General features: G+C 41.1%; 1 protein-coding gene across 1 annotated transcript in view; it reads right to left on the bottom strand.

Moving 5' to 3' along the window:
* The window catches only part of LOC111954143 (leucine-rich repeat and fibronectin type-III domain-containing protein 2), a 96,369-nt gene that overhangs the window by 50,258 nt on the left and 21,954 nt on the right, over window positions 1-24,157 (bottom strand). Inside the window, exons 2-3 of the mRNA XM_023973643.2 lie at window positions 19,985-20,098; window positions 12,962-13,062 (exon numbers count right to left, since the gene is read on the bottom strand). The gene's annotated coding sequence lies outside the window, so the exon portion shown is untranslated. The remainder of the gene's footprint in view (window positions 1-12,961; window positions 13,063-19,984; window positions 20,099-24,157) is intronic.

Below are 24,157 nucleotides of genomic sequence, written 5' to 3'. Positions count from 1 at the left end.
ATCAGTGTTGCTTCCTAAGTGGACAGTTTGATTTCACAGAAGTGTGATTGACTTGGAGTTACATTGTGTTGTTTAAGTGTTCCCTTTATTTTTTTGAGCAGTGTATATATATATATAACACTTACATAAGTATTCAGACCCTTTGCTCATTATTTTGTTGAAGCACCTTTGGCAGCGATTACAGCCTCAAGTCTTGGGTATGACGCTACAAACTTGGCACACTTGTATTTGGAGAGGTTATCCCATTCTTCTCTACATATCCTCTCAAGCTCCATCCCCGCTGCACAGCTATTTTCAGGTCTCTCCAGAGATGTTAGATCAGGTTCATGTCCGGGCTCTTGCTGGGCCACACAAGGACATTCAGAGACTTGTCCCAAAGCCACTCCTGCGTTGTCTTGGCTGTGTGCTTAGGGTCGTTGTCTTGTTGGAAGGTGAACCTTCACCCCAGTCTAAGGTCCTGAGAGCTCTGAAGCAGGCTTTCATCAAGGATCTCTCTGTACTTTGATCTGTTCATTTTTCCCTCGATCCTGACTAGTCTTCCAGTCACTGCCGCAGAAAAACATCCCCACAGCATGATGCTGCCACCACCATGCTTCACCGTAGGGGATGGTGCCAGGTGTACTCCAGATGTGAAGCTTGGCATTCAGGCAAAGAGTTCAATCTTGGTTTCATCGGACCAGAGAATCTTGTTTCCTTTAGGTGACTTTTGGCAATCTCCATGCGGGCTGTCATGTGCCTTTTCCTGAGGAGTGGCTTCTGTCTGGCACTCTACCATAAAGGCCTGATTGGTGGAGTGCTGCAGAGATGGTTGTCCTTCTGGAAGGTTCGCTCATCTCCACAGAGGAACTCTAGAGTTCTGTCAGAGTGACCAACGTGTTCTTGGTCACCTCCCTGACCAAGGCCCTTCTCCCATGATTGCTCAGTGTGGCCGGGTGGCCAGCTCTAGGAAGAGTCTTGGTGGTTACAAACTTCTTAAATTTAAGACTGATGAAGGCCACTGTGTTCTTGGAGAATTCAATGCTGCAATTGTTTTGGTACCCTTCTCTAGATCTGTGCCTCGACACAATCCAGTCTCAGAGCTCTTACGGACAATTCCTTCAGCCTCAGGGCTTGGTTTTTGCTCTGACATGCACTGTTAATTGTGGGACCTAACATAGACAGGTGTGTACTTTTCCAAATGACGTCCAGTCAATTGAATTTCCCAACTTGGACTCCAATCAAGTTGAGGAAACATCTAAAGGATGATCAATGGAAACAGGATGCACCTGAGCTCAATTCCGAGTCTCATAACATAGGGTCTGAATACTTATGTAAATTCGTTTTTTCCGTTTTTAATTTTTAATACATTTGCAAAAAAAAATATATATATATTTTGTTGTTGCTTTGTCATGATGGGGTTTTGCGTGTAGATTGATGAGGAAAATAAATAATTTTATACATTTTGGAATAAGGCTGTAACAAAACGTCGAAAAAGTCAAGCGGTCTGAATACTTTCCTCTAGAACTCTCTCTCTCTCTCTCTCTCTCTCTCTCTCTCTCTCTCTCTCTCTCTCTCTCTCTCTCTCTCTCTCTCTCTCTCTCTCTCTCTTGCTTCTACTTCATTTTTGAAGACATTTATTTAACTATTGTCTCTGTCTCTTTGAATCATCTACACCTGTCTCTTATACACATCTAGATGTGTATAAGAGACAGGGGGATGAATACTTTTGCAAGGCACTGTAGCTCTCTCTCTCTCTTGCTTCTACTTCATTTTTGAAGACATTTATTTAACTATTGTCTCTGTCTCTTTGAGTCAACTACTCACCACATTGTAAGCACTGCAGTGCTAGTCAGCTGTAGCTTATGCTTTCAGTACTAGATTCATTCTCTGATCCTTTGATTTAGTGTAAAACATGTCTGTCCATGCTGCAAGATCTCTAATAGGTTGGAGATCATCCTCTGGAAGTTGTCATAATTACTGTGTAAGGCTATGGAAGGGTGTGAGAACCATGAGACTCCTAGGTTTAATATTGAAGACAATGTACCCACAGGAGGATGAAAACTAGCTGACCTCTGGCTACACCATGGTGCTACCGCAGAGAGTGCTGTTGAGACTTTCGTAGACCATCATTGCAAAACAATGGTCTGTGATTTAAGCCCAACTACTAGCAATCCCCTGATTTCATCATCACGATAAGAAAACATCTTCAATAGTCTTTGAAATAGGTCTGCAATTATGTAATAAATCATTCAATCCAATTGATTACAGCATTACCCCCAAAAAATGGAGAAGGCAAGTGGCCGCAGGAGGAGGTAGGACATTGGTCTGTCTGCCAAAGGATCAAAACAAAAAATAGCATAAATAGGAAAGTATACCAGTTTAATTTGAGGATGTTGACATCCGTGTCATACAGAGTGCAAAAAGCTGGGAAGACATTTTTGATGTACCTCATGGCACAGTTGATATAGGCGATACACGATTCAAGACTTTGTTTATTTTCAACTAAAATTATTGTACAGAATTCTTGCCACCAACACAATGTTGAATATTTGGGGCATCGCAGCTCTGCAGATTTTGCTGTGAGGATACAGAATCAATAGACCATTTGTTCGAGTATTGCCCGTCCACCAATGCGCCAGCAACCAACAAAATGAACGAAAGAGAAAAACAAAGGAAAACAACAACAGAAAACAACAATGAAAAAACTAAAGACATCAAGGAAAACAAAAATCAAAACAGCAAGGCTAACTGTATGCGTTGGAGTGCATGTKTGTGTGTCCGTGTGTGTGCACGTGTGCGTTTAAATGCGATTGTGTGTGTATGCCTCCAGCAAAAAGGTATTGGATGTAACAGCGGTCCCCTCAGTGTCATTCAAACATACTTTTTGTTGTTGTTTATTTTTACTTAATTTTTTACTTTTATCTTTGACTGTCATTCTATCCCTCGCCCAGCAACTTCACTCCCGCTTGTCTCCAGTTCCACATTTCAATCCTCAATCCTCAGCTCACCCCACTTATCTCTGCTGGCCACCCTCTTCAGATTTCTACCAGCCATATATCTTTCAACTATGCTGTGATGTTTAACATACMATTTAAATCTGTCTAATCTAATAGAATCCACAGACTGCAAGTTGAAGATAAATAATTTTACTAAGAGTATTAGTAATTGACTGACCAGGTCTCTCCAGATCTCCCAACAATGCTATTTCTAAGGTCAATTTTAGATGCATGTTATGTTTTTCATCCATTCCTTAACCTGAGACCAGAAACAGGCTACTGGGACAGTGGCAAGGCTTTTTTTTCAAAATATATACTTTAATGTTCACTAGCTGGACAGGCTAACGCAGCTGGGTACTAAACTGTAAACCAATCATAACTTTTGTACCAGCCATGGTACTATCTCTACTGATCACGTTGCCAATCATATTATCTAGACAGCTGGTGACATCTCAAGAGAGATCTCCATCTGACAAATTGTTATCAGGTTAGTTTTAAGTTATTTCTAATCAAACTATTTAGTTATAGAAACATGACACCATCAATGCAAGCTATAAAATGACTCCCAATTTAGAACACAGCAACCTTAGAAATGTAAGTAGATCAAGTAGATCTGGAGCAGATAGCTTGATCACTAGCTGCATGTCATTCCGGGACAAGGAGTTGTATATTACAAGTAATAATTTAAGTCAACAAACACACTGTGGTCAAATCTATTCTTGTTGGATTATGCAAGGCTTTAGCGAAGTCATTATTGTTTAGGAGTTATTACTTGAATTGCATGACTGATATAAAGTAAAATATTCTAACTCTGTACTTTTCTTTCCCTGAAAGTGGATTTTCAGTCTAAAGGCAAATAGCCAAAAATCCCACAATCTGTGCACGTAAATAGATTTTATATACATTATATGATGTTTTAGGCTATTCACTTTTACCCTCTGAAAAATCTTTTGAAGCAATCGTTAACATTTTTATTTTAAAGGGACGGGGGATGTTTAATTGGAATGAATTGCGGATCGCTTTAACAGGAGAGGATTTTCTGCAGGAGAGGATTTTATGTACTTTACTTTCTCAGTCACTGCCCCTCTCTCTGGCTCCACAAAGAGTTTCCACTGAAGCAGAGTGTATCAATATTAGAAATGCCCATGAAATTCTACGGATTCCTCCGTGCACTGTATATCATTTCACGGATATATGGGGATTCCAACATCCTTCATCGCCTCTTTCCACCCTGCCCGACTCAGAATAAGAGGACATATCACCTTTCACTGGCGACAAGACAGGTGTAATAAAACAAGACTGAAACATGTATCCTCCCCTACAGCATGGTCCACTACATTGTTTTTACCCCCATCGTTGGTTGATGGATTTGGTCTGCATGAAAAACACAGGACACAGCTAGGCATAGTTGGCATTAGGCTATGGCAGATAAAAAATGGCTGCCATTGAGAATACCCACATATACTGCCCCTCTGTTACTTTTCATTATCAAAAGTAACAGTATCCGCATTCACATCTAGAGGTCGAATCTTATCATCCTCTCCATCTAGAGGAAGCATTACTGAGCAACATAAAGCAGGGCTACCTGTGGTGGCTGGGTCAGAGAGGTGGAGGATGTGCCTCCTTCTCACACCATGGATCTAGGCAACTCCAGCTGTGTTCACAACARAAGCCAGGAAACAGCCCATTTCAAAAACAGACAAAAAGTATTGCTGTCAAAAAGRTATAGCAAAATAGTATTTTACTCAAGCAATAAGACTTTTTCTTTACTTTTATAAAGTAACAACAATTGGACAACTTTGATTCAGCAGCACCAGATTTTACTTTAATGTTTAGGGTAACGAAATTAGGGTTTGAGATTGAGATTCCTCCCGCTGTTTTCTATTTACTTGAAGAGATAAAAATGCATAATAAAAACATTTATTCATGTTTTTCTGTGGAAATGAAACAAATCGTTCTGGCAAGACATGTGCAGTAGGGAGGGGCACAATACTTTTGAAGACCTCTGGCTTTGTAGTTGACTAGCAAGGCAAGAGACATGTTTAAATCTTCAACATATTTCCCTAGGTGGTGGGCCATACATAGCAAGCTATCTGCTTTAGTTTTCGAGATGATCAATCTCTGTCTAGGGAGGAGCTGGTTTTTACATATTCTGTATATTTATTTATTCTGAACACATTTCCGTTTGTTGGCAATGTMAATTCTTGCAATTTTTTTCAAAATACATACTATAATGTTCACTAGCTGGACAGGCACATGCAGCCGAGTACTAAACTGTAAACCAATCACAACTTGTGTACCAGCCATTGTTTTTTGCCTTGTTGTAACTTCTTTTTTGACTTGTTTTGTACATAATCTCTTATGACCGAAAATAACTTCTGGACATCAGAACACCGATTACTCACCACGAACTGGAAGAAGATTTTTCCTTTAACGACTCCGACGAGTCAGACTTGAAGGATATACCGCTTTCCCGGGAACAGGCCCAAATTCCTGTCATTTGCGTGAAGAGAAGACGGAAATAAGGGGGCGGAGGTCGTGCTGCCTTATGAGAATTTGTAGGCGAGCAAGTAAATCCCCACTGCCATCCGTTCTATTGGCAAACATGCAATCATTGGAAAATAAAATTGAAGACCAATGAGCAAGATTAAACTACCAACGGGACATTAAAAACTGTAATATCTTATGTTTCACCGAGTCGTGGCTGAACGATGACATGAACATCATACAGCTGCAGAGTTTGACACTGTATAAGCAGGATAGAACAGCAGCCTCTGGTAAGACAAGGGCAATCTATGTATATTTGTAAACAACAGCTGGTGCACGATATCTAAGGAAGTCTCAAGGTTTTGCTCACCTRAGGTAGAGTATCTCATAATAAGCTTTAGACCACACTATCTACCTAGAGAGTTTTCATYTGTATTTTTCGTAGCTGTCTACATACCACCACAGGCCGATGCTGGCACTAAGACCGCACTCAATGAGCTGTATACGGCCATAAGCAAACAGGAAAATACTCATCCAGAGGTGGTGCTCCTAGTGGCCGGGGAATYTATTTCAGGGAAACTTAAATTCGTTCTACCAAATTTCCACCAGCATGTTAAATGTGCATCCAGGGGGAAAAAAACTCTAGACAACATTTACTCCACACACAGAGACATGTACAAAGCTCTCCCTCGCCCTCCATTTGGCAAATCTGACCATAATTCTATCCTCCTGATTCCTGCTTACAAGCTAATATTAAAGCAGGAAGCACCAGTGACTTGGTCTGTAAAAAAGTGGTGAAGCAGATGCTAAACTACAGGACTAATTCGCTAGCACTGTCTGGAATAAGTTCCGGGATTCCTCCGATGGCATTGAGGAGTACACCACATCAGTCACTGGCTTCATCAATAAGTGCATTGGTCACGTCGTCCCCACAGTGACTGTATGTACACACCCCAACCAGAAGCCATGGATTACAGGCAACATACGCACTGAGCTAAAGGGTAGAGCTGCCACTTTCAAGGAGCGGGACTCTAACCTGGAAGCTTATAAGAAATCCCGCTATGCCCTCCGACGGACCAACAAACAGTCAAAACGTCAATACAGGACTAAGATCGAATCGTACGACACCGGCTCCGACGCTCATCGGATGTTGCAGGTCTTGCAAACTATTACATACTACAAAGGACAGCACAGCCGAGAGCTGCCCAGTGACACGAGCCTACCAGACGAGCCAAATTACTTCTGTGCTTGCTTCGAGGCAAGCAACACAGAAACATGCATGAGAGCATCAGCTGTTCCGGAAGACTGTGATCACGCTCTCCATAGCCGATGTGAGTAAGACCTTTAAACAGGTCAACATTCACAAGGACGCAGGGCAATTTGACAATTTCAACCTCTCCCTGTCTGAGTCTGTATTACCAACTTGTTTCAAGGAGACCACCATAGTCCYTGTGTCCAAGAACACCAAGGTAACCTGCCTAAATGACTACTGACCCATAGCACTCACGTTTGTAGCCATGAAGTGCTTTGAAATGCTGGTCATGGCTCACACCAACAGCCCTAATAGATCCACAGATGATGCAATCTCTATTGCACTCCACACTGCCCTTTCCCACCTGGACAAAAGGAACACCTATGTGAGAATGCTATTCATTGACTACAGCTCAGCGTTCAACACCATAGTGCCATCAAAGCTCATCACTAAGCTAAGGACCCTGGGACCAAACACCTCCCTCTGCAACTGGATCCTGGACTTCCTGATGGGCCGCCCCCGGGTGGTAAGGGTAGGTAAGAATACATCCGCCACGCTGATCCTCAACACTGGGGGCCCATTAGGGGTACGTGCTCAGTCCTCTCGCGTACTCCCTGTTCACTCATGTATGGCCAGGCATGACTCCAACACCATCATTAAGTTTGCCGATGACACAACAGTGGTAGGCCTGATCACCGACAACCAAGAGACAGCCTGTAGGGAAGAGGTCAGAGACCTGACCGTGTGGTGCCAGGATAGCAACCTCTCCCTCAACGTGATCAAGACAAAGGAGATGATTATGGACTACAGGAAAAGGAGGACTGAGCACGCCACCATTCTCATCGACAGGACTGTAGTTGAGCAGGTTGAGAGCTTCAAGTTTGTTGGTGTCCACATCGCCAACAAACTAACGTGGTCCAAGCACAGTTGTGAAGAGTGCACGACAAAACCTATTTCCCCTCAGGAGACGGAAAAGATTTGGCATGGGTCCTCAGATCCTCAAAAGGTTAATCGAGAGCATCCTGACTGGTTGCATCACTGCCTGGTATGGCAACTGCTCKGCCTCCGACTGCAAAGCACTACAGAAGGTAGTGCGTATGGCCCAATACATCACTGGGGCCAAGTTTCCTGCCATCCAGGACCTCTATACCAGGCGGTGTCAGAGGAAGACCCTAAAAATTGTCAGACTCCAGCCACCTTAGTCATAGACTGTTCTCTCTGCTACCACATGGCAAGCGGTACTGGAGCGCCAATTCTAGGTCCAAGATGCTTCTAAACAGTGTTTACCCCCAAGCCATAAGACTCCTGAACATCTAATCAAATGGCTACGCAGACTATTTGCATTGCCCCCCCCCCCCTTTCACGCTGCTGCTACTCTCTGTTATTATCTATGCATAGTCACTTTAGTTTCTTTAATAACTCTACCTAAATGTATATATTATCTCAATTACCTCAACTAACCGGTGCTCCCGCATGTTGACTCTGTTCCGGTACGTCCTGTATATAGCCTCGCTATTGTTATTTTACTGCTGCTATTTGATTATTTGTTACTTGTATTCCTTATTATTATTTTAAAACGTTTTTTTAGATATATATTTAACTGCAATGTTGATTAGGGCTTGTAACTAAGCATTTCACTGTAAGGTCTACACCTGTTGTATTCGGCGCATGTGACAAATAAGATTTGATAATATCTCTGCTGATCACGTTGCCAATCACCTTATATAGACAGCTGGTGACAAATCTCAAGAGAGATCTCCGTCTGACAAATTGCTATCAGGTAAGTCTTTTAGCTTTTTCCAATCTAACTATTTAGTTATGGAAACATGATACCATCAATGCAAGCTATAAAATGCCTCACAACTTATAACACAGCAACCTTAGTAATTTAGCAAGCTTGCTAGTGAGCTAGCTAGTTGCAAAAAGTAGACCTGGAGCAAATAGCTTTATCACTAGCTAGCATGTCATTCCGGGAGTTGTTTATTCCATGTAATAATTTAAGTCAACAAAAATCTATATGACATGTAGTCTAAATCGAATACAGTCTTCAGGGCAGAACCCATACATTTAATTCATACTGAAAAATGTAAAATACCACATTAATAGTTGGAGTAGGATGATTGCAGAACACCCTGCCGGAGTCCGTTAGGATGTTAATTTTCTAGCTCACAAACTACATTCCTTTTCTCTGATTATTTTTGTTACTCATTCTTGTCTCTCACTTTTGTCTCACGTGGTCTATTCAACTCTCATGTGTCCTGCTCTCAGAGCTCAAACACAGTTCTATTAACCAATCATGGCTGATTCACTCACCTGTGAGGAGAACCATCCTGCTGCAGTTTGAACTAGCCCTGCCATCAGTATTTAGACATTGGGACCAAATGCATTTGCCTGTTGTCTTTTCTTTGTTGGTTTTGTCTTACACAGCCTAGTGCATTTGAAAGTTGAAGAAACACCAACTACAGATGCACATGCTTTTTTGAGCATCTCAAAGACTAAATTCAATGTAGAATTAGTTTAACAAGTCCCTGTCAGGAGCCCAGGCTTATGCCAAAGATGATAGTTCTCGTCTCTGGACCACACAATATTTAGACTGCATTCTTCTAAGGGACTTGTCTCTCTCGGTCAGCTACATTGGTGACCAGGGTGGGATCCTTTCGATATGCCTATGGGGCCAGGGCACACACATTCTCCTAAAGAAAAGGGGCAATACTGAAGCATGCATTGATGACCGTTCGACAGTCTCCATCAGAGATCAATTTGTATTGCACCTTTTTTTTATGTCAGTCACTGATAGTCAGTCAATTAGCCCATGTCAGCTAACATTTTTTAGATTTCTAAGTTAATTTAGCGGCCAGGTATCTAMACTTATTATCATGGTCGAAGTACCGGCCGAGGGGCCCACATTGATTTTGTTAGTCAGTCTCACTCAGATATTATATTCAAAACTGCAAACATTTCTCTCCACCCAATAGCAACATTTGTGGAATTGCTTGAAATGAGTTATAAAATAGCAACATTTTCTATACACCGCATGGCAAAATGTTTAGAATTGCACAAGAAAAAAAAGATGTCCTCTAAAATGTCTTGCTCGCAGTGTGTGTGTGTGAGGGGGGGGGGGGGTATAAATGTGGGTACGCAGGCCTGCGAGCAACTACAGCCCCTCATTATGACTTCTGTTTTTTTTGTGGCCCCCACCCCCATCAAAGTTGCCCATCCCTGGCATAGATGGTAAAGCTCTCATTTATGGACTGCAACATTGTAACATTGTGCCTTCCACGACACCTGATATACATTGATAAGTTAAACTATATTTAGATACTTCAAATACTGCCTGAGACACCTGACTTGCTATTTGTCTCTGTGAAACACTATTTGTGATGGTGTTCTTTGTTGGAATGTATATGCATGAAACGTACATTATGGGAAACATGTCAAACATGTCAGTCATAGTAGAATAATTAATGGATTGGCAAGATTTTGGGACCGTCAACTTTTATAAGGTTAGTAGGAAAGTTAATATACTAAATATACTCATATTCACTGAGCATTCAGTATTTGAAACTCGGACATTCATTTCCCAACTGCTGTTTCTATAATCCTACAGACTCTTTATCATTCTCCATACATTATATTCCAATGCATCCAACGTTATGCMGGTCCACCATGGTATTGGGCAGCTGCTATTTGAGAACTCATCTGGTTTAGAAATCAAACTGCTTATCTTATTGCAGAGCACATTGTACAACTGTTTTTAGAGAAGATGTATAGCGAGGTGTGCTATAACATTTACATTTACATTTAAGTCATTTAGCAGACGCTCTTATCCAGAGCGACTTACATATAAGTGCAAGCTATGCCACATGTATTGGCTAATATGCATATATAGCTGTTTTGTAGCATACAGTATCAGTCAAAAGTTTGGACACACCTACTCATTCAAGGGCTTTTCTTTATTTTGACTATTTTCTGCATTGTAGAATAACAGTGAAGACATCAAAACTATGAAATAACACATGAAATCATGTAGTCACCAAAAAAGTGTTAAACAAATCAAAATATATTTTATATTTGAGATTCTTCAAAGTAGCCACCCTTTGMCTTGATGACAGCTTTRGACACTTGGCATTCTCTCAACCGGCTTCATGACGTAGTCACCTGGAATGCATTTCAATTAACAGGTGTGCCTTGTTAAAATTTTATTGGTGTTGTGACAAGGTAGGGCTGGTATACAGAAGATAGCCCTATTTGGTAAAATATCAAGTCCATATTATGGAAATAACAGCTGAAATAAKCATAGAGAAACTACAGTCCATCATTACTTTAAGACATAAAGTTCAGTCAATACGGAACATTTCAAGAACTTTGAAAGTTTCTTCAAGTGCAGTTGCAAAAACCGTCAWGCGCTATGATGACACGGTCTCTCATGAGGACCACCACAGGAAAGGAAGACCCAAAGTTACCTCTGCTGCAGAGGATAAGTTCATTAGAGTTAACTGCACCTCYGAAATTGAAGCCCAAATAAATGATTCACAGAGTACAATWACAGACACATCTCAACATCAACTGTTCAGAGGAGACTGCGCGAATCAGKCCTTCATKGTCAAATTGCTGCAAAGAAACCACTACTAAAGGAGACCAATAAGAAGAAGAGACTTGCTTGGACCAAGAAACATGCGCAATGGACATTAGACCGGTGGAATCTGTCCTTTGGTCTAATGAGTCCAAATTTGAGATCTTTGGTACCAACCGCCGTGGCTTTGTCAGACGCAGTGTAGGTGAATAAATGATCTCCACATGCGTGGTTTCCACCGTGAAGCATGGTGGAGGAGGTCTGATAGTGTGGGGGTGCTTTTCTGGTGACACTGCCTGTGATTTATTTAGAATTCAAGGCMCACTTAACCAGCATGGCTACCACAGCATTCTGCAGCGTACACCATCCCTTCTGGTTTGCACTTAGTGGGACTATCATTTGTTTTTCAACATGACAACATGACAATGACCCAAAATAAACCACCAAGAAGGAGTGTGATGGAGTGCTGCATCAAATGACCTGGCCTCCACAATCACCGACCTAAATCTAATTGAGATGGTTTGGGATTCCTCCACAGAGTGAAAGAAAAGCAACCAACAAGTGCTAAGCATATGTGGGAACTCCTTCAAGACTGTTGGAAAAGCATTCCTTATGAAGTTGGTTGAGAGAATGCCAAGAGTGTGCAAAGCCGTTATCAAGGCAAAGGTTGGTGCTTTGAAGAATCTCAAATMTCAAATATGATTTGTTTAACACTTTTTTGGTTACTACATGATTCCATATGTGTTTTTCTTAGTTGTGATGTCTTCAGTATTATTCTACAATGTAGAAAATAGTCAAAATAAAGAAAAGCCCTTGAATGAGTAGGTGTGTCCAAAAGTATGACTGGTACTGTACATGACAAACACACACCTTTCTATCAACATGCTTTTATTTGGGTTTCAATGCAAAGTATATGATTGAATGTCTATTTAAGCATGCAGCTAGTTAAATATAATCATGCCAAAACGTGATAAAAAAATGTAGTTCACTGACAAATTGACATTTACAGTAGCTGGCTAGGCTAGTCAAACTGTGCCATTGGCTAGCTTTCAATAAATTGGCTAAATGGTCAATAGAGTTACTTCTTCATATGATCAAGACAATTCGTATTGCATGCTGGGTATTTCAAATGCACTCAAAAAATCTAATATTTTTTCTAGATATATCTGTTCCTCTTCATCAGACAGCAGCTCACCATTTCACAAGAGGCTGTGTTTACAACATAGATAGAAGCAGGCCTTTGGCTGAAATATACTTTGTATCTCCTCTCTCGACAGGGAATGATCGACTTCACATTTTTTGGAGGCTGCTGGAGGGCCCTGGCTGCATTCTGGAGCTTCTCTTCCACTCTTAAGGTCACCCAGGTGTTGGTCTGAGAGAAATGATAAACCTGCATGCTTCTACGTGCCCTGCGCTGCTCAACACTCGCAACGCCAGCACTCAAAACCATCACCAGTCCACCCTCATACCACCTTGTTCCACCTAAACCCTTCATTTCCCAAGACTTTCTCCATCAAAAGCGAAGGCCTTTGAAGGATTTATCAACCTTTGTTTTTCCTCTAGAGAACTTTGTTTTTGTACCAGTAAGGTTAAGGCTCTTAGGTATTGGGTCTGCTGTAGGTGTGTGAGATGAGTGGATTCCCAAACACCTGTGCTGTGTTCTGTGCTACTTACCTGTATTGTGTTGTGTCACTGCCATAGGTTCACTCACGGCGCATCGCCCGTCAATCACAGCCTGCACGTCTCTTCCCACCACACCAGAGGGAATGGCCAACCTGGAGAGCACACACACACACAATCTGCTCAGTTTACACATGGAAACACGCTTCGATCAGCTCAAACACAGATCATGTGTAAATAGCTAGAGGAATTTTGAAAATCTAACGGATGTGGAATTCCTGTACAAGTAGTGGTCAAATTAGCCCCTTCCAATAATACAAATCTAGTCCTGGTGGATGCATAAGAGCTATTTATTTAGCATCAATGCAATAGACAGCCTCAAMTTATGATCCTTATGGTCCTTATGATGTAATGCTTTGTGTTTGATGAATTTGCTAAAGATTTTCAGAGCAGAATTACTAAAAATACTCTGATTCCTCTTATAACCCAGTGGAATCTGAATCTGAATATGACCGTCAAATGCACTGCAAAGGGGATTTTGTTTCTAGACGTGTCCATAGAACAGCCTACGAGATGCAGGGGAGGGGATCCCAGTATCTGGGCGGATTTCTGAGAGCTTTGCGTCAACGCTTTAACACACCGTAGAATGGTTCCTCGGGCAGACCCCAGCCTGTCAATGTCTGCAAATCCTGTCTGATAAATAAAAAAACAATGAGGTGCACTCACTCACAGTGTGGGAGCTCAAACTGAATATAGATGAAATGCACATCCATACCAATGTAGTCGTTAACCTGCAGCTGGAGCTTGAATCTCTAATCAAGATACAGTAGGTGTGATAGGTGGCAAAGGGTGGCATGTTACCAAGTCTGCCATCTAAATAGTGCCCAAGAGGGCACTAATAATAACGATGACTCATGCACACTGAGTATGATGATGTTAGGAAATAGTTGTCTTACTGAATACAGTAAGTGAAGAGGGACAAAACAGTAGAATCAAAGCGCTACCTAAACGGTGCCATAACACAAGTAATTGCGTTCCACTAGTTTGAACAGACACAGAAAACACAGACACCTCCCAGACAGACAGCTGAATGGGTTTGCATGACAGAAACATGGATAAATAGTATGAAGCCCATTGTAGCAGTGTAGACCTCTCAACTACATTTAAGATAATTCAATCTGACGGGAAATAATTGTGATAAGAAAGTGTTTAATAACCTACTTCATATAATTACAACCTAGCGCACCTGCCAAACTCATTAGCTCTGTGATATTAGGGTGAAGGATTGAGCCGCATTTATGTAAATTGAGAGCTTGATGAAGTTATAACAAATTGGATAGCACTGGATGATGAGGCTTTATGGGGTAGAGACATTACATGTTCTTTAATTGTGTAGCTTCCTATTCTTGCAAAACGTTCAGTTCAAAAGACACGTGAGTCATAAACATGTTAACTGCATAGGGAGATATGTGCAAGACAGATTGCTTTCTGCTTTTTTTGCAAGACTTCAGGGAATAAATGTTTGCTTTCTAACATAAATAGAGCCTTCAAATCAATTTCAGGCCTAACCTATTTTCATAATGATCTATCTCTATTCATCTAGCACTTGGATGTGCCATACACTGCAACAAAGAGCAGAAGGTATAAGAGGATTTCGATTCATTCACCCCTTGACTGCTCAAACTCATCAACACACACTCATCTATCAGTATTTGAATTCCATCTGTATAAATATGCAGAACATTCTTTGAACACAGTTAGTTTTCGACTAACGACACAAGCTAATGGTCGCTTTTTTCTTTAGCCCATATTGAAAGGAGGATTCTGCTTTCCCATTAAGTGGCTAATGTTCCATAAGATTGACAGATCATCATATTTGCACAGCTATTTTTGCTTCTGCGATGGGCCATCGTGCAAGATAAACAAAGTGCAAAGCAGAATCTTACACACAGGAAGAGAACTTGATCTTAGCCTCTTAGCAGCCACATCTGCTTAAGGGACAGATCAACATTTACCGGGGGGGAAGGGTGGTCCAAAATAGGGGAGGGTTGTCAAACTTTTTATTTTGCTTCTGGAAGGGTTATGTGGTTTTTGGGGGGGGGCACAGGGGAGGGTAGTGCGTTTTCCCCTTGCTTTATATTTGCTCTTCTGCTTGTATTTTCACTATAAACTATGGCTTGACTTACTTTTCATATTACCCTACAAAAATGTAGAAATGTTTGTGAAGGTTACTGCAGGCCTATGATACAAAGGCAGTGCGCCCCGGCGTTCCAACTGACTCCGACAGTTAACCTTGAGGCGAGGAAGAATGTTTCAGGCCTACCAGAGTTCCTCCTATAATCTAACAATATAATGCTTATCTTTATACAAAATATTTGTATAGAAAATGAATGAATTACCCTCCTTCTGTACATCTATATCTGTATAGCAGACGCAGTAGCCATCTGACATAACGAAACGCATGTCGGTGTCGTAACGTTTCACCGGTATATCGCTCTCTCTCTGGGGTTAGGCCTAAGCTTCTCTTCCATTATACAGGCTATGTATTTATTTGAATATCATACAGTTGACACCTAAACCTTCGCATGCAATGCCCTGATACATTTAGTGCTCAAATCTCTGACAGCTGAWCTGTAATGTGGACAATTATTGTTTTAAGAAAGTAACCCCAAAAAATAAAAGAGGCTATACCTACCTAGAGATACCCTAAAGACTCTGGCAAGTGCGCAAGTCCAGTGTTACTTTGATTATGCATGCACATCATGGTTCACCAGCAGCCCCAAACATCTAAATAATAAGCTACCAGCCAAACAAGCTTGTAAGAATTGTACTTAAACTCCCCCCCCATACTCATCTGAAGGTTATTTCTGTGTCAGTATCTATGTAAGGTGTCTGTATCTATGTAATTGTGTATATTTTTATGTAAAACATAGGGAAATAAGTCCCCGGCTTTATTGTGCAATCCTGGTCACTATAAAAAATATTTGTGTATGTATTCTTTTTAATTAACTGACAAATAAAATCTATCAATCAATCAATCCAAACTGTGCAGCGGCCAAATGATGAATGGAAAGAGACATCTATTACAAAACACTAAAAAGTTTAATAACATTTGGATATTGTCAAGCCAAGCCTTCGATACTGGGTAAGCCTACAAGGTAGGGAGGGATGTATTTTCTGTTTGTCAAGATTCACATAGTCTACTTACAGTGGTGTTGAAAACATCAACCATGATATTGAAGCACCCGAAGTCGGTATGCTTTGTTTATTGGTTGCGTGGTGCATTGGCACAGAAACATTGGCACAGAAATTCGTTGCATATATTTTATATAATTATATATATGGCATCAAAATGTTGAAAATCTGATTTTCCCCTAGCTAATCATTGTCTGCAGCTGGCTCTGATTGTAGTGTAATGAAACAGGCAGGGAGAGTGAGCTAGTCTGTGGTGGTCGGTGAACCCACAACCTTCTGGCCTGTAACCTTGTGTGGCATCGACTGTGCCAGAAAAGCGTGCTGAAGTGTCAAAGTCGATATCCACATTTATAAACAGAGGGTAGCTACATTTATTGTTATTTGTGGTCGTAAACATTAGTTTGAGTTAATTTTATGAGGGGGAGGGTATTCAATGTATTTTAAAATACAAGGGAGGGTAATGTGAAAATATTTTTAACGTTGGTGAGGGGGATGCATTTTCTTTAATAACACGTTGAGTTGGACCAGCCCCCCCCCCCCCAGTACATTTGGATCTGTCCCTAATCTCTCGTGGACAGACTGCGTAAATCGAGCATCTGACCAAATTACACCAGATTTTAGTTCTGTGAAATGAACATCTGCTAGGTATTTCTCACCTCATCCAGAGCCAAATCCTTTGACTTTCAAATGTTGAGATCTGAATGACTTCTACCTATTCCATAGAGAGAGATGGAGATAAATGGAGAGAACTCTGCTCCAAACACAGGGCCGGTAATTAGTCAGCTGGCGAAAGAGAAATGGCTGCCAAGTGAGTCAGACTATCTTGGCTGCACTGTATCTCATTCTTAAAAATCACCAGAAGCTTTGCTTCGCTTCAGAATGCTTTGCTACGACATGGATTGATTTAGAGATCATTGCTAATAAAAATAGTACTATCTACAGGGAACATTTTGGTAAGGTGAAATATGCTATCTAATGACCAGCCTTTAAATATGCTGATCAGGAGTGTTTCACAAGCTATCACCAGTTCCCTTAATCAATGACTACTGTTTAACCTAATGAGCATAGTTAGAATAACAAATGGTGTATTCGGGAAATATTGGACTTATTTATGAGGTGGCAAGCTGTTTTTGATGTGGCTTGAATGTATGGTTGTTCCAGTTCCCCAACGAGCCAGCGTAGAAATGAACACTCTCCAGATCATAAATTCAACATTAGTCATTTATTCTCCGGCCTCCATCAGAAACACTGATGAGGAAAACAAGGCATATTTAGAAATTCATACAGCAGGGGTATTTAACTCTTACCCTACGACAGGAATCATCAACTAGATTCAACCGCGGGCCATTTTTTTCTGGATTGGATGGTCGCGGGGCCGGAACCCAAATTCACTCTGGCTATCTACTCCGATTTCAGAGAACTTTCGTCTGAGTGTGCAGGGCGCAGAATAACTGATGAATTTACGAATGTGCAACACTCGTTGAATATGACTGGTGTCAGTAAACGTCTGCAAAGAAAAACTATTTCAATTGTTGCCAGCAGCACAGTAACAGTCACCGACACTCTGGATAACATGACAAGAGCTGAGTAAAGGCGAGTAAAATGGTTAAAGTGAGGTGTTCTCATTTGTGTCTGGAAGTAGCGAGCAAGCTAGCCAACTTTACCCAGTTAGTTTGGGTGCTTGACTGGCGTTGTGAGGTTAGAACGGTTGGATCAACTCTACTCCTTGGCCCGAGCGTTCAGTGTGCACTCTGAACGCTCCAAGTGTGAAACATTCCGAATTTACAAACGGACAATCTGACAACGCTCTGAATTTACGAACGCCCAGAGCAAACTCTGGCACTCCAGAGTGAATTTATGAACTCACTGTTACGTCCGTCGTTAGATGAATGAGACCAAAGCGCAGCGTGGAAAGTGTTCATGATTTTTAATACTGAACTCCGACAAAACAACAAAACCGAACGTAAAGTTCTGCAGTGCTAGACAGCAACTATGCAAAAACAAGATCCCACAATCTAAGGTGGGAAAAAGGGCTGCCTAAGTATGATCCCCAATCAGAGACAACGATAGACAGCTGCCTCTGGGAACCATACCCGGCCAACAAAGAAATAGAACACATAGATTGCCCACCCTAGACACCCTGACCTAACCAAAATAGATAATAAAAAGGATCTCTACGGTCAGGGCGTGACACTCACACATAATTACAAATAATTTATAGACAAAAAATGTACTGCAAATTGACCACAGATATAATATTTGACTGAAATATAATAATTTCAAACCTTGCTTACATTTGTATATGACCACATCTCTCTATTATGAGTGGAAATACTTGGGAAAAGATTTCCAAAGTTAAAATCAATTGGAGCTGAGTTCCTGGTGTTTTGAAAGTCTTTTATGTCCAAACCATTTTTTTTTTTTACATGGGAGCCAAATAAAACCCTGTGCAGGATGCCATTTGGAGAACCCTGCCCTTCGAGGTCCGGAGCCTGCTGGTTTTCTGTTCTACCAGACAATTAATTTGCAACCACCTGATGTTTCAGGTCGAAATCAGTCCCTGCTTAGAAGAGATGAAAAAACGCAGTGGAACTGGCTGTGAGCTCCAGAGTTGAGTTTGAGTGACATACAGTGTCCTTAAAGTTACAGCTAGCATGACAAAGAAGTTTATCAATATTTTTGAATTCTTCTCATCTTTGATATCAAAGCCAGCTTGATATCTCCAGAGCAGTGGTGGAAAAAAGTACCCAATTGTCATACTTGAGTAAAAGCAAAGATACCTTAGAAGAAAAGGACTCGTGAAAGTGAAAGTCACCCAGTAAAATCCTACTTGAGAAAAAGTCTAAAAGTATTTGGTTTTAAATATACAGTATATATAGTATCAAAAGTGAAAGTAATTGCTAAAATATAAAATGATATATAATAGTAAAATATAAAAGTAAAATTATAAATAATTTCAAATTCCTTATTTTAAGCAAACCTGACGGCACCATTTTCTTGTTTTTAATTTATTTAAGGATAGCCAGGGGCACAGTCAGACATCATAATTTACAAATTAATAATGTGTTTAGTGAGTCCGCCAGATCAGAGGCTGTAGGGATAACCAGGGATGTTCTCTTGATAAGATTGTGAATTACACCATTTTCCTGTCCTGCTAAGCATTCAAAATGTAACGAGTACTTTTGGATGTCAAAATGTATGGAGTAAAAAGTAGATCATTTTCTTTAGGAATGTAATGAAGTAAAAGTAAAAGTTGTCAAAATATAAATAGTCAGTGAAGTACAGATACCCCCCAAAAACGACTTAAGTAGTACTTTCAAGTATTTTTTCTTAAGTACTTTACACAACTGCTCCAGAGCCAGTATTTCCTAGTTTGAAACGTTCATCCCCCATATATCACATAGGAGAAAAAATTATAGTGCTGACATTTTTGGGGACAGTTTTACACCATCCTAAGAGTCCTAAGACCACATTCTACTCCTTCACATGTAGACCTTCAGATGCCCAACATTGAAAAATGTATCTTAAATAAAAGGCAATCAATGGTGATTTTCTCTCCGCCAACCGGATTAAACATAACTTCCTGGAAAGCCATCTGCAGGCGCTAAACAACACTAAGATGCTGAATTTAAAAGGTGATTCCTCTTGGCGGACACACAGAGGTGTGGATTCTGCCTCCTCTCATCGGACGCTATTTATATCTGCTGTCTGTGATCATTCTCCCAGTGGCCACAATCAGACCGCCTGAGGAGGTGTGAGCTATTCTAAAGGGATAGAGGATTGTATGAGGCGTGCGTGTGTGTGTGCATGAGTGCATGTGTTCATGTGTTCGTGTGTGTATGTGTGTCCCAGTGAGAGATTGATATAGGATGTAAGACTCACAGCGATCAGGCTATGGATAATCAGGTGGAGGATTCTCCTTGGGTCAGGCTTCCATAATTTTCACCTCAGCAAAGGCCTTATTCCGGAGCTCATTCTGACCATCATAAGACCCTCCTGTAGGAAAGAGAGAGAAGGTAAACACAGTTTAAACATCAAATCCATCTCAGAACTTCATGAAATCAAAATCATCCCTCGATTACAAAAGTTAAAAAAAAAAAAGTAAGGTTCTGTGAGTTGCTTCCTCAGTGAGAGGATCTCAGCGTTGACTGTTTTGCCCTAGAGCAAGCCTCCGGGTGTCAGTCTGCTAGGTGTGTACACAGTGAGCTACAACAAGAAGGTGAGCTAGACTGACGAGACCATGACTGACAAATTCATGATCCTCATCCATATAGTATGACTACGTATCTGACTTTGGGATGAGCTAGTTCCTTTGCTCAAGGTCACAACACTCTACCACCTCTCATGTCCCTTATAGATGGGTCTCTCTCATGAACGCTGTGACTGGCGCACATCTTACACCAGACGCTATTAGCGAGCTTTGGTGTTAGCACGAGGCAGCGTCATCCGTCAGAGGGTCAGACAGGCCATGATTCACCACACAGCAGTGACAACAACAATGGTAAACTAAACCTATCACTCACTTTTTAGTACTCTTTAGGTCCACAAACCACTTACTTAACATTCATATACTGCCTACTGTACTGCCTACTGCAATGATAGCATCCGTTAGATATCGATGGGCTTGTGGATTGCACAACTGTTTTGGATGGTGAACTTGTCTACTGGGCCTAAAAGGATATCATGATGCATGATGGTTCCAATATGTCCATTCTTATATCCAATTACATAACCATACATTCTGGGAAGCTCATGTCCCCATAATACACTTTGACATCAGCCATGTACTGTATAGGGCTGTGGCGGTCATGAAATGTTGTCAGCCGGTTATTGTCAAGCAAAAGACCCCAACCCTGCACAGTAGTCTGAGAGGAGGCGTTACCTGTTGGAAACGATCAACATCCATCCACTCTTGTTCGTTTTTAAGAGATGATGTCTTTAAGGGGTTGTGTTTATTCTTTCGTTGTCTTGTTACATACAGTCTTATGGTAATTTACCGTGAATTAACATAAACAGGTTTAGCATCTCCAGGCCTCCATGCATACAAGCCGCTGATGCGTGCCTTTGAAATAAATAAATAAATCAATTTCATTTACACCATCACAATAAATCTATTATTGATTTCCGTAAGATCTAAAGAAACATTATGATATGAAGAGAATGTATTTCAGAAGAACAGAATATGAGTTGGTCTACTGTAGGCCTATGTTATCTGGCTWTGCTCCATGCCATAGGCTGTAGGCTTGTTCATTTAGCTGACAAGATATGCTTATAAGTCCGTAACATTATTTAATATTATAGGATTATATTTTCCTCATTACAGTGCGAGTATGCATATGAAGTGGCTATGTTGAACATAATTTTGATCGTTTGAAACATGCTAGATTTAGAGTAATTGGCAACTTTAGTTGTGAATGATACAAACCTTAGAATTCAAAACATATATGGGCTGCATGACGCGACTATAGGCTGTGGATGAGTTGAGAAAGTAGCAAAAAAAGCTTGCTCTCTGTTTCTTGCCTCAGGCTGCACAGCTGTTCTTTCATCAAGTGATCCTCTTGTCTTTACTAATATGTCAAATGAGTTTAGATTTAGAATGGCCCATTATCMAAAAAAAATACATGTCAACTGTATTCACTCTATTAGCCTAGCGAATGGAGGCTGTGTGCTTTCCCACTGGTCCATTTTGTAGGCTAGGGCTACTTCAGTTTTATAAAGGATCATCAGTGGTGTAAAGTACATAAGTAAAAATACTTTAAAGTACTACTTAAGTAGTGTTTGGGATATCTGTGTTTTACTTGACTATTTATATTTTTGACAACTTTTACTTTTTATTCACTACATTTAAGAAAATGTGGCACTTTTTAGTCCATACATTTTCCCTGACACCTAAAAGTWCYCCTTACATTTTGAATTCTAAGCAGGACAGAAATGGTCCAATTCACGCTCTTATCAAGAGAACCTCCCTGGTCAACACTACTGCCTCTGATCTGGTGGATTTACTAAACACAATGCTTTGTTTCTGAGAGATATCTGAGTGTTGGAATGTGTCCCTGGCTATCCGTAAATWAAAAAAAACACGACAATTGTGCCATCTGGTTTGTTCAATATAAGGAATTTGAAATTATTTATACTTTTACTTTTGAAGTTTTTGCAATTACATTTACTTTTCATACTTAATATTTAAAACCTAATATTTTTTAGACTTTCACTTTTACTTGAGTCATTTCCTATTAAGGTATCTTTACTTTTACTCAAGTATGATAATTGTGTACATTTTTCCACCACTGTGTATCATGTGCTAAGTATGCAACTGAGAAATAAATATAACAACACTTATTTCACTCCACACATCAAACACTGTTTAAGGAGCATGCTCTCGCTGCCCGACAGGTGATATTCCGCCCAAACTCTGTATGCCATGGGCTCTCCAACCTTTCTCTTCCCAGTGCTTAAGTTGGGAGATCTCTTTGGGAACATCAATAGTAATATGTTTTAGCAATAAAATATATTTAACTAAACTGTTGACAGCTTGTCTTCGCGCTCAAGAATGAAATAAAGGAGATAGAGGAGGAGAAGGTAACACATGGTGGTGTCACGCCCTGACCATAGAGAGCCCTCKGGGTTCTCTATGGTGTAATAGGTCAGGKCGTGACTAGGGGTGTTTCTAGGTATTATATTTCTATGTTGGTGTGTGTGTATGGTTCCCAATTGGAGGCAACTGATAATCGTTACCTCTAATTGGGGATCATACTTAGTGTGTCCTTTTTCACACCTGCTATGGGGGATATTGTTTTGTATGAGTGCCTATGTGTGCTACGTATTTCACGATCGTTACATCTTTGTTATTTTGGAAGTTTCACTATCATTAAAATGTGGAACTCTACTCACGCTGCGCCTTGGTCCAATTATTCATACGACGGTCGTGACAGGTGGTGAGATATTCTGTATAGTTGAAGGTAATGTGTCACTCAATTAATTATTAAAATATAAAACATTCCCTATTACTAGGCTATTCAAAATCAAATACAAATTCACCAATTGCAGGCTAACTGTAAGCAGCCCTGCACCATCAATGAACCAACTGTCACACCCTCATCTGTTTCACCTGTCTTTATCCCCTGTGTATTTATACCTGTGTTCTCYATCTGTTCCYAGTTCGTTTTGTTTCGTCAAGCCTACCAGCGTTTTCCCCTTATGCTCCTGTCTCTCAATTGTTCCTGTTTCCTAGTTTTCCTGGTGTTGACCATTCTGCCAGCCCTGAGCCTACCTGCCATCCTGTACCTTTGCCCCACCTGCCTGGATTACTGACCTTTGCCTGCCCTGACCCTGAGCCTACCTGCCGTCCTGTACCTTTGCCCCACCTATCTGGATTACTGACCTCTGCCTGCCCTTGACCTGTCTTTTGCCTGCCCCTGTTCGATTAATAAACTGTTGTTACTTCGACATTGTCTGCATCTGGGTCTTACCTGAAACATGATACCAACAGCGTCACCTAGGGCTATATGTTCTCTCCCAGACTAATGGATAGACATTTTCAAGCGTAGCGTAAGGTAACCAGTCCATCCAGAATGTAAAATAATACAGTTCACACTCAGGCAACACCTGAGTGTAGGCATGATGGTAGGCACACTCATATCCTCAACACCGGGGCCCCACAAAGGTGTGTGCTCAGACCCCTCATGTACTCCCTCCTCACCCATGACTGCATGGCTACACACGAGTCCAACCCAATCGTTACATTTGCTGACGACACAAAAGTAGTAGGCCTGATTACCAACAACGACTAGAGAGCTGACAAGGAGGAAGTTAAAGCCCTTGCGGAGTAGTGCCTGGAAAATAATTCACCATTGAGAGCATTCTGTAGGACTGCATCACCGCCTGGTACGGCAACTGCACTGACCTCAACCGAATGGCTCTCCAGAGGGTGGTGCGGTCAGCCCAACGCATCACAGGGGGCATGCCCTCCAGGACACTTACAGCACTTGTGTCAAAGGAAGGCTAAGGACCTCAGTCACCCGAGCCAYGTTCTGTTCACTCTGTTACCATCTAGCA

The sequence above is a fragment of the Salvelinus sp. IW2-2015 genome, linkage group LG28 (genome assembly GCF_002910315.2).
Source record: "Salvelinus sp. IW2-2015 linkage group LG28, ASM291031v2, whole genome shotgun sequence".
In the NCBI taxonomy this organism is placed as follows: domain Eukaryota; kingdom Metazoa; phylum Chordata; class Actinopteri; order Salmoniformes; family Salmonidae; genus Salvelinus; species Salvelinus sp. IW2-2015.
The sequence above is the reverse complement of the archived record's forward strand: the minus strand, read 5'-3'. Positions and strand labels throughout refer to the sequence as shown.